The 11,673-nt window shown below is 36.8% G+C and overlaps 1 pseudogene; it reads right to left on the bottom strand.

The window, feature by feature from the left end:
• Positions 1-1,317: 1,317 nt before the first annotated feature.
• On the bottom strand, positions 1,318-2,444 carry LOC140522845 (cyclin-dependent kinase 1-like; annotated as a pseudogene).
• Between the last annotated feature and the right edge of the window lie 9,229 nt (positions 2,445-11,673).

Below are 11,673 nucleotides of genomic sequence, written 5' to 3'. Positions count from 1 at the left end.
GGAATAGTACTGCACAAAGTTATAAAGCTCCGCTGATTAGGTACATTAGATATTGTGTTTTATTATCTTAATTGTTCATTCATTTCAGCAAAGTGCAGCTAAGTAGCACTGGATAGAGTGCCAGGCCTGAAGATTCATCTTCAAAAGTTCAAAACTGGCCTCAGACACTTAACTAGCTGTGTGAACCTAGGCAAGTCACTTTAACCCTGTTTGCCCCAGTTTCCTCATCTGGGGAAATGAGCTGGAGAAGGAAATGGTAAACCACTCCTGTGTCTTTGCCAAGAAAGTCCCAAATGGGATCACAAAGTCGCAGACATGATATAAATTGCTAAACAGCAACTACTGACATTATTCTATTTATATACACATTTCATTTTCAAAAATACTTGTGGTAAAGATGCTATGCTTTGTTAGAAGTAACTAATAATGAAATGGTGATTATGTTCTGCAAGGGTTTGAATTTCACAAAACTAAACTATATGCCCAGCCAACTCCTTCCCATTGTAAACACCTCTACTCAAAGCATAGAAATTCATTTAAATAATTTCTTAGCTAAAACTGTCAGCAGGATAGTTGGCTAATTAGTTACATGTTCTTCTCTTACGGTTAGGTTTTGTTTCAGTTACAAAATTTAGTTGTGAAACTTTAGCATGGCCTCATGTTTAGTTTACTAATGTACTGAGGCATACTGCCAAGTCCATATAATTTCTGTTATTCAGAGTTATAAAATAGAAAGCCCTTGGAAAGATGTGCATATGCACATGTTATATCCCAATGCTTGAGTTGTCTAAATTTCAGTAGTGCATTTTAGACTTTTAATTGGGTATATTATTTGGAATCCTTTATTCCTATTTCATCTTTATTGTGATTCATTTTGATGCTGAGATAAATTTGAATTTTACATTGTTTTAGGAAATTTGAATTCAACTTAAGCACATAGTACACAACAAAAGATTTTAAGGTGCTCTGCAATATAATAAAATTTGAGTCTGATTTATGTTCCTAAATAACATGCAAAAACTCTGGGATAATATTATTTTTAAAATTAGCTCCAATTTCTTTTGAGCCAGGAACATCAATACTATATTTGCAATTTTATTTATAGAAAACAAAATGGCTGAATTATCAGCTCTACATAAAGCCTTACTCATTATAATGATATTTACAGTTTTTAAGCAGCATTATAGGAAAACAGGACAGCTTCAATTTTACTACAAGAAAAGGAAACAAAAATATGAAGGCAAGTATTGGCAGAGTTGAACAGCTAAAGATTATTCCTTCTTGATATGAAACCCCTTGAAGTAATTGGCTAGTCAACTAGAGTTTCTCAATCTGATTATTCAGATAATCCATATACTGCTGGTTTACTCTGATAGAAATTTGTTTGGCAGGATCCATAAATCATCATTTTAGAGAGCAAATCTCTTCCATTTTCATCTAGGTTTTTGATATGTGATATCTGGCTTCCTGGTTTCTACTGGGGTGAATAGATTCTTATAATCCTGCATTGATTTAACTTCTGGCCACACTTAATTCAAAGTTTGCAAAGCCCTGAAGATTCAGAGGAACTGATTAATTTCGGAATCACCATGGAAAAATATCTTGTTGGTTGCTAATTCAATAAATATTGTTTTTGTTTTCAATCATTTCAATTTGGTCTGATTCATGATGCCATTTGGGATTCTCTTGGCAAAGACACTGGAGTAGTTTGCCATTTCCTTCCCATGCTCACTTTACAGATGAGAAAACTGAGAGTTGTCACTTTTTCAGTGTCACATGGCTAGTAAATGTCTGAGGACAGATTTGAACTCAGGATAATGAGTCTTCCTGACCTCAGGCCTGGTGCTTTATCTGCTGTGCCACCTAGCTGCCTCTACTCCAATTGTCTACTGGATTAGAATATCTCACAGACTAGCAATACTTCCAGAGATCTGTATCACAGTGTTACCACCTCATGTGCATATACCCTTAAAGGTATTGCAAAGACCCATGTAAGTCCAAAGTCAGCTAGCTTAATTGCACATTTATCATTTATTAATACATTTTGAGGTTTCAGATCTTTGTGAGGAACTTTTCATGAGTAACAAGACAGTGCATTGTAAGATTTGGCACACGTAACATTTAAAGAGTGAAGAATCCATATGATGGCTAGGAGGGATAGAATCCCAGTATTTCTTGAGGTACATGGAAATGATTTAAAAAGTGAGGTATAGTCTAGCTGCATCTCTCATGAGTACATTTTGAAAGGTGACAATGTTATGATAATGAAGTTCCTTCAAGAGCAAAATTTCTTGAAGTGCAGTGCTTGGAATGTACGTCTTACTCTGTAATCTGATTTTCTTCATGGCTACCACCTGACCCATAGGTTTTTGCTTGCCCTTGTATATAGTACTATAGGTAACTTTCCCAATTTTCTCAATTTTTGTGAAGTCTTCTATTGCCATTCATTGTACTGGAGACTCTGAAGACTCCAAGACCAAAGGGACGCAGATGGCAGCAGAGGCAGTGGTGGCAGTAGCAGGAACCACAGGAGAGTCTCTTCCACTTCAGTTCCAGGGATTCCAAGTGATGTTATCATTTTTGCATTCCATACTTTGTTCAGTTATTCCATAATTGATGGACATTGCCTCAGATTCCCATTGCTTGTCACCTCAGAAAGTATTATAAATGTTATTATACATCATTTGATAGAGGTTGTTTAGCTGAGGACTAATCCCTAATTCATCTCTTAATTGTTTCTCTTACTCTCTCTCTCCCTTACTCCCTTCTGTCCTCACTGCTCCCCTCAGGGTGAAATGCCAGCTACTCCCCCTAACCCATCTTCTTGTTTACATGTCTATGCTGTTTGATTATAATTTTACTTAAGCTTTGTTTTTCTCTCCTGATTTTCCTCCTTTCCTTCCCTACTCTTTCTGTCCTTCTTTTAAGATGATTAGACATAAGGGTACTACTCTCAGGTTCTCTGTTTCATTAGAGTCCCTCTATGACCACTGGTTCATGAAATAGAGTTCAAAAGGGACAAATTTATCACCTCCCCATATTAGAATATTGGTAATTCATCCTTGTTTAGTCCTTTATAATTTTTCTTATGTGTTTCCATTTTTACATTGTTATTAACTTCTATATTTGAAATTTAGAGTGTTTTCTACTCAGCTGTGGTCTTTTAATCAGGAATGCTTGGAATTCTTCTATTTCAATAAAAGTCTATTTCTCCCTCCTTTTATCATCTTGTCTGCCATCTGGAATATCAGATTCTAAGTTGTCCATTCCACTATAATTGTGGTAAGTAAATGGTGTTCACTTCTGAGAATGAGGTATCTAGTGCATTTTCTAGTTAACTTTGGATAAGTTTGGACATGGAACTCACTGTGATTCTTCCTACCAGTCTGCCATCTTTTATTACATCTTCCCTACTATGATTTAGAGGACTCTATAAGGAAGGCCAAGGAAAAAACATTACTTTTTAGACAGGTGAGGGAATGCTATCTATTGTCTAAAACCTGCTGTGACTTCTTTTGTGAGGTTTTCATGCCCTAATACATGGTCAGTTTTTGTGTAGGTGCCATGTAACACCAAGAAAAAGATATGTTCCTTTCTAGCCCAATTCAGTTTCCTCCAGAGGTCTACCTTATCTAACCTTTCTAAAATTTTATTTTTAACTTCTTTCTTGCTTTTTTGTGGTCAGATTTATCTAGTTCTGAGAGGAGGAGGTTGAAGTCCCCACCAATATGCTTTTGTTGTCTATTTCTTCCTGTAACTCTTTTAATTTCTCCTCTAAGAATTTGGATGCATGTATGATTAGTGATGATATTACTTCATTGTCCATGGTACCTTTTAGCAGGATTTAATTAGTTTCCTTCCTTATCTCTTTTAATTAGATCTATTTTTTTGCATTTGTTTCATCTGAGATCAAGATTTCCATCCCTTCTTTTTTCCCTTTAGCTGAAGCAAAAATATATTCTTCTCTAGCCATTTACCTTTACTCTGTGTGTATCCCTCTGCTTCAAATGTGTTTCCTGTAAGCAACATATTGTAGGATTATGGTTTCTAACCCAGTCTGCTATCTGCTTCTGTTTTATGGGAGAGTTCATCCTATTCACATTCACATTTATGATTACTCCCTGTGTCTTTATCTCCATCCTATTTCACTCCCATTTTTGCTTTTGTTTCTCATTTCTCTCTTTCCCTCCTCACTAGAGATTTGCTTTTGACCACCACCTCCCTCAATCTTCTGTCCTTTCTATCAGCCCCCTCCCTTTTCTCCCCTTTCCCCCTTACTATTTCTTTCCTCCCTTCTGTCTACCCCTCCCTATTCTTTCCCCTTCCCCTCCTACTTCCTATAGGGTAAGTTAGGTTTCTATATCTGATTAAGTTATTTCCTCTTTGAGCCAAATCTGATGAGAGTAAGGTTCAAACAATGCTAATCTCCCTCCCTCCTTTCCCTCTATTGTAATAGCTCTTTGTGCCTTTTCATGTGATGGCCTTGTCTGCCTGCTCCTTTCCTCTTTTCCCAGTACAATTCCTTTTCCCCTATTAATTAGAATTTTTATTGTCATAAAAAGTCAATTTATACCCATGTGCTATGTAAACCCTTTTAAATGTCATAATAATGATACAGTTCTCAACAGTTACAAGTGTCACCTTCCCTTGTAGGAATGTAAACAGTTTGCCCTTATTAGTAATATACTGGTTTTTTGTTTTTTTGTTGTTTTTCGTCTTTCCTGTTTACCTTTTTATACTTCTCTTGAATTTTGCATTTGAAGATCAAATTTCTGTTGAGCTCTGGTCTTTTCATCAAGGAGGTTTGGAAATCCCCTATTTCATTGAATGTACATTTCCTTTCCTAAGAGATTATTTCACTCGGTAGTTAATCATTGTTTGTAATCCAAGCTCTTTTGCCTTATGGAATATTGTATTCCATGTCTTAGGATCTAATGTAGAAGCTGTAAGGTCCTGTGTAATACTGACTGTGGTTCCATATATTTAAATTGTTCCTTTCTGGCTGTTGCAGCATTTTCTCTTTGACTTGGTAATTCTGAAATTTGGTTACAATATTTCTTGGTGTTTTCAATTTGGGATCTCTTTCAGGAGGTGATTGGTGGATTTTTTTGATGACTATTTCATCCTCTGGTTCTAGGACTTCATGACATTTTTCAGTGATGATTTCTTGGAAGATGCTGTCCAGACTCTTTTGTTCATCATGGTTTTCAGGTAGACAAATAATTGTAAAATTATCTCTCCTGGATCTAGGTTAGTTTTTTTTTTTTAAACTAATGAGGTATTTTATATTTTCTTCTGTTTTTTAATTCTTTTGTTTTTGTTTGACTGATTCTTAATATCTCATAGAGTCATTAGCTTCCCAATTCTAATTTTTAATGAATTCTTTTCTTCAATAAGATTTTGTGCCTCCTTTTCCATTTGGCCCATTTTACTTTTTAAGGAATTGTTTTCTTCAGTGTACTTTTTTCCATTTGGCCAATTGTATTTTTTAAGGACTTATTTTGTACAGTCAATTTTTGTCCTTCCTTTTCCAAGCTATGGCTCTTGTATACCTCTATGAGTTCTTTTGGTAGTCCTATTTTTAGTTCAGTGAAAAAAAAAGACAAGTTATATCAGATATACTGGGTTACCTTGAGCAAATTCATGAGAACTATGGTTCTTTTCAACCACATTTCTAGATATCTGTGCATGAAACTGTGGTTTTGGAAGACAATTAGGTGGGAAGATTCTTGAACAGATCTTCAGACTGATCTCCTTTCCATTAAGCCCAGATCAAAGGGTGTTTAGCTGTTAGCTTCAAGTGAAAATACTGATGATTTCTAGAATTATATTTTATATCCTCCTGCTTTGACAGAGGTATACATCATCTTTTAAAAAATGTTTTTAGCAATTTTATTTTAGACTCGAATGCCAGAACAAAAATACAGAATAGAAAAAAAGAAACAAAAACATGTCATGAACTTAGATATTGCAACTTAAATACAAAGTTAAAAAGAAAAAAAAAACATATCATGTGCATAGGAGAACATAAAAGAGAATTCTAATTATGTAATAAAACATTTTCATTTCAAGAAACCCTGTGTGATAAATAGTACTCGTGTTGAAAATTATGCATCTTTACTTTCTTGTGACTTCTTTTGTTCTCTGCTATGTACTTTTTTACTTTGTTCTTTTTCCCCTCCCCCCACCCCCAGAAAGCTACAATAAGGTTCATATATGTTTCTCTATAGCTATAGATAAATACATACACAAATGCATATATATAGATATAGATCTCTCTCTCTCTCTCTCGATAGATATAGATATATATAGGTATATACTTTCACAAGCCTATTCTACACCTGATCTTTGTTTTTTATATTTGTGCATATCTTGTTAACTATCCTGCCTCCTCTACTTTACTTCTACCAACTACCTTGCCCTCCTGTTACTTGCCTACCCCCCCAAGAATTCCTCTCTGGTCCTCCTATTCCCATAAATCTAAACATCCTTCTATACCCTCCTATTATTCCTTCACCCTGCCCTGTAAAGATCCCTCCCTTGTCCTCTCCCCCCTCCCTATGCCCCTACCATTTTATTTCTTCTGAATTTAAAAGATTTTTATATTCATATATCTATATCTATATTGTTCCCTCTTCACCCCATTCCCAATGAAGCCCTCCCCCACCATCTAATTCCTCTGTATCATTTCTTCCTCTTGCACCCCATTTGTATAAAATTATTACTCTTTTTAGGTATTTCTACATTGTTTTACTTTTAAAATTAGTATCAAAGTCAGGTTCACCCTAATCTTTATTTTGAGCTACCCAGTTATCAATAAGAGTTTTAGACATACATTTTACATATGTAAATAGTAAACTGTCTATCTTTATGAGTCCCTTATCAGTCTTTGGTACATACCTTATATTTATCTTGGTTCTTGAATGTCAAATTTTCTATTAAGTTCAGGCGTCTTGTTAATGAAGTCTTGAAAGTCTGAGAGTTTGTCAAATGTCCATTTTTTTTTATTCCAAATAATACTTAACCTTGGAGGATATGATATTCTTGGCCAGAGCTCCAGTTGTTTGCTTTTTAATATATTGTGTTCTAAGATGTGAAGTCCTTTAATGTCTCTATTGCTAGGTCTTATGTAATTCTAATTGTGACTCCATCATATTTATATTGTTTTAATGTTTTTAATATTTTATCCTTGAGCTGGAGGTTTTGGGATTTGATTATGGTATTCATATGAGTTTTCCTCATTGGGTCTTCTTTAAGTGGTGATTGGTGGATTTTTCCTATTTCTACTTTCCCCCCTTGTTATAATGCTTCAGGACAATTTAATTCTTTCTTGTATTATTGAATCAGGATTCTTTTTTTGATGATAATTTTCAGTTAGTCCAATTATTTTTATATTTTCTTTTCTTGATCTGTTCTCCAAATCTGTTGTTTTCATAATAATGTTTCACTTTCTCTTCTATTTTTTTATTATTCATATTTTATTTAATTATTTCTTGATCTCTTACAATTTTGCTGGCTTCACTTTGCTCAATTCTAATTTTTAAGGTGTCATTTTCTTTCTTAAGATTCTCCTTTTGCAGTTGGTTGACTTTCCTTTCATAGTCTTTTTTTTCTTTTAATTATTACTTTTTTGGTATTTTTTCCTCCATCTCTGTCATTTGATTTTTAAAGTCTTTTTTAAAGCTCTTCTATACTTTCTTTTTGTGCAGGGAGCCATTTGACATTACCCTTTGGGGGTTTCTTCAATATCTTACTCTGAAGATGATCCTTGGCCATCTCTATTCCCACAATAGCTTTCTCTGGTTAAATTCTTTCTTCTTTGCTTGTGCATTTCTTTTTGTGATAATAGCTTAATTTTTGTAACCACCTCTAGCCAAGGAATATGGGAAATGATGCTTCTTGCCCCTGATCTTCAGTTCTCCCCTCTAGCCTAGAACCAAAGCCAAACCTCCAACTGCCTGTCATTGCCCACTGTCAAGGGCTGTCTGCCCCACTGCTTCTGCACTCACTGGGTGTGTGCTGGTTCCTTCTCATCCTGCCACTCTTCACAGCACAGCTTGATCTGGCATTCTTTATCAGCAGAGATTCCCTCAATCTTCCCAGGCTCAAAGGCCCAACTTCCCCCATTATCAGGGGGTAAAATTTCCTGTTGCTGGGGCCCTTGCAGCCTCCTTAACCAACTAGCTCCATGACTTGCCAGTTGTTGTTTAAGGGATTTGCAGCTTGTTAGCCTGGAGGTGTTTATTCTTCACTGGAAGCCAACCTCTTCCTGAGGTTTTCACTTGATCTTTTCAAATTGTCCCAGGAAGACCCCTGTTGTTCCCCTATTCTTATTTATCTCCACCTACACTTTGTTCACACTAAGTTGGTATTTCAACTCTTGTGGGGGAAAAATCATGAGAGCTCAGAATTTTATGATCTATTTCACCATCTTCCCAGAATCCTCTCCTATCTTATCTTAATTTATTAGTTGTTTTTAAAACTTCTCTAAGTGTTCCTCAATTAATAGTCATTATTCATATATGAGTATTATCCTCTCCTTTAATCAATAATTAATCTTTTTGTTCTTTTTGAGGAGCTGGAGTTTAAATAATAAAGATGATGATGAGGGTCCTTCCTTTTCACCTTTGGTGGCTTTTCTGAGAAAGGTGAAATTGAAGAATGACAAAGGAAATAATTTCAGTTTGGATAGGAGAGGGAGAGGAAACCAGGTATTTCAGAAACTTCAAGTTTCTGTTGTTTACAAAGGATGTGGAAACAACAGGGTTGTCCAAAGCCCACAAAGACCATCAGGTAGATGAGAAGTCAAGAGATGATGAGGATCCTTCCTGTTCACCTTTGGTGGCTTTTCTGAGAAAGTCAAGGGAAATTATGAGAATCATTCACTTAATCAGGAAGCATTTACTGTATCCCTGTTATGTGTCAGGAGAACCACTTATCTGTAAGGATATAATTACAAAGAATGAGACAATCCCTACTCTCAGGAAGTTCATGTTCTAAACATTGATACCAAATACTTGTATAAATCTTTGTAATATAAATATAAAGACATTAAGTATAGATACTAATGGTGGTTAAATATATAGTATATGATGAGGTGCACCAGCAGATGAGGGTGATTAGAAAAGTATTCAGAAGATAAAAATAAAGAGATGGGACATTGTTAGGCAGAAATAAGGAAGGACTATATTCAAGACATGCAGAATGTTCAATGAGAAAACATGGAGAAAGTTGATAAAGTATTATCCGGGCAACTGAGTGAAGGTAAATCCAACTGATCAAAATATGTGGGGTAGGACAAAATCTTTAAAGATGCTGGAAAGATTGAGTGAGGTTGTTGAGGTTGTGGTGCTGTACCTCAAAATACTGACACCCTGGGTCTTGTTCAAATGAATTCGACACAAGCCTTTTTAAAGCTAAAGAAAACAAAATTTATTAAAGATTTATCATACTGGGTTGATTCTTAGGGAGCCTAACTTTTGTGAACACTTGTGTTGAAAATGGGGCCAGATAGAATCTCAGCTAGACAGAGTCTGAGCTGGATTAAACCTGAGCACCTTCATGGAGGCAAGATGGAACTTAAATACAGAAAAGTCAGAGGAAAGAATCCAGGTGTCTCCTAGTAGTCTGGGCTCCCAGGGATGGTCTTAATAGAGGAAACTCAGGGAGAATCCTGATGCAAGTGGCTGGTAATAGGATCAAAGGAAGGAATAAGAAAAGAATGCTAAATAGAAGATAGGGAGTATCTGACCCGGGAGAAATGGAAGGGGAATCCAAGGAGGCCCCCCCTCCCCAAAGGCAGACTTTCAGGGGCGCTTCAGAAAAATGGGACAAAAGCCCTTTCAATCCAAGGGAAAAAGGTCTTGGTTTGGGCTTGTACCTCATCGTTCCTCCCTCAACCAGGTGGGACCCAAATTCTTTTGCGCTAAGGGGCAAAGGTCTCAGCTTCTAAAACTGCTTCCTGCTGGCAAGGGTCATAAAGTTGTCCCTGCCTCTCCAGGTCCTGTTCAAGGGGTCAGACTTCAGAACCTGGGCAGTGCCAGGTCCGGTGGGCTGGAGACCTTGGATTCAGTTGGAGGTTGGTATATAGCCTGGGCTGTCATCTGGAAGTTGATGGCTTTCACTTTGGAAAAGACAAATCTGGCAAGGATGTTAAGCAAACAAATCAAACAGGTACAAAAGGGTTATAGGCAGTAGAGGAATAAGAATAGGGGCAAGTATAGAAAGAAGCCAGGATTCCCATGAAGAAGATGATTTGAGGGCACTATGTTATTATGGTCTGAGTCTGAGTGCCCCAAGGATCTCAGTGGTTGCACATTAAGCTCCCAGTAGAGAGGGGTATCTTTAAAAGATCAATAAAAGTACTGTAACTAGAAGGAGCTGTGCCATTGTGCCTTAAACCTACTAGGAGAGTAAGGGGAAGGATAGATCAAAGTGTAAGTAGGAAATGCCCCCTTGGAACAACTGGTACAGCTGGCCAATGTAAAGTAAGCAAGGTGTTGAGATAGAAAGAGTAGCCCATAGAGGGGTGACCAACATAAAAGGGGTGGCATAGACCTCTGAGGAAGTCGTACTGGGGAGGGGAACTTTTCACAAAAGTTGACTTTCCCCCCTGCCTATTGAGTTTCTCAGTTTGACCAAGCACTTATCCTCCCACGTTTGGAGGCTAAGTGTATTTAAAGTATCAGGGAGGAGGAGAAAAGGGGTTAACACTATCATTGCCATTTCAAAAGGAAATATTTTCACAAGAGAAAGAGAAGTAAAAAGAAAAAGAAATTTTTCCTGGAGGGGATTAAAGAAGACTATGGCAAGGCCAGAACATAGAAGGCTATGTTTGATAGGGGAGTTTTTTTCAGTCTGATTACTCCATGGGCATATAGAACAAGGAAAGCACCTTTTGAGTAAATAAAAACATCAACTAAAAATAGCCTAGGGTGTGGTACTAAGGTTAAGACTTCCAAAGCCTGTCCTCTCCTTTCATCAACATACAGAGTGAAAGGTTTTTCTAGGATGAGTGGGGCTACTGCTGGGGTGGTGGTCAAATTAGTTTTCAGAGTCTCAAAAGGTTTAGCCTGGTCTGAGTCAATGCCCTGAGTAGGGTCATAAAGGGGTTTAGCAATAAAACCAAAATTAGAAATCCAAAGTCTACAAAATCCAACCATGCCTAAAAACATTCAAACTTGTTCCTTAGTGACTGGAACAGGGATAGACAGGATTGTCCTTTTTCTCTCAGAGGTTAAGGAGTGAGTTCATGGCCCAGATACTTGATGGACTGGCATGCTATCTGGACTTTGTTCAGAGACCCATAGCCTTGAATGCCCAAGAAATTAAGGGCTTCTGTAGGAGCGACCAAAGAACTCGCCTGTGTGGGGCTACAAATAAGAATATCATGCACATACTGAATTAAGCTACTATCTGCTAGTTTCAGGTTCTTTAAATCCGTTCCTGAAGCCTGGCCAAATAAATGAGGGTTATCTCAAAACCCTTTGGGCAAGACTGTCCACGTTAGCTGATATGGACTTGATTTCCTAGGGAGAGTCCATTCAAAGGCAAAAATAAATTGTGAGTATTCTCTATTAGGCTTTTTTTGTGGGAAGGATTGCAGAGTTGCATGGAGATGAGTAAAGGACAAGGATATTATACTTGGGGAATTTTTCAGTGAAAGGTTATAGT

This window comes from Notamacropus eugenii, chromosome 2 (genome assembly GCF_028372415.1).
Source record: "Notamacropus eugenii isolate mMacEug1 chromosome 2, mMacEug1.pri_v2, whole genome shotgun sequence".
Lineage (NCBI taxonomy): Eukaryota > Metazoa > Chordata > Mammalia > Diprotodontia > Macropodidae > Notamacropus > Notamacropus eugenii.
Note: the sequence above shows the minus strand (reverse complement) of the source record. Positions and strands in the feature narration are given on the sequence as shown.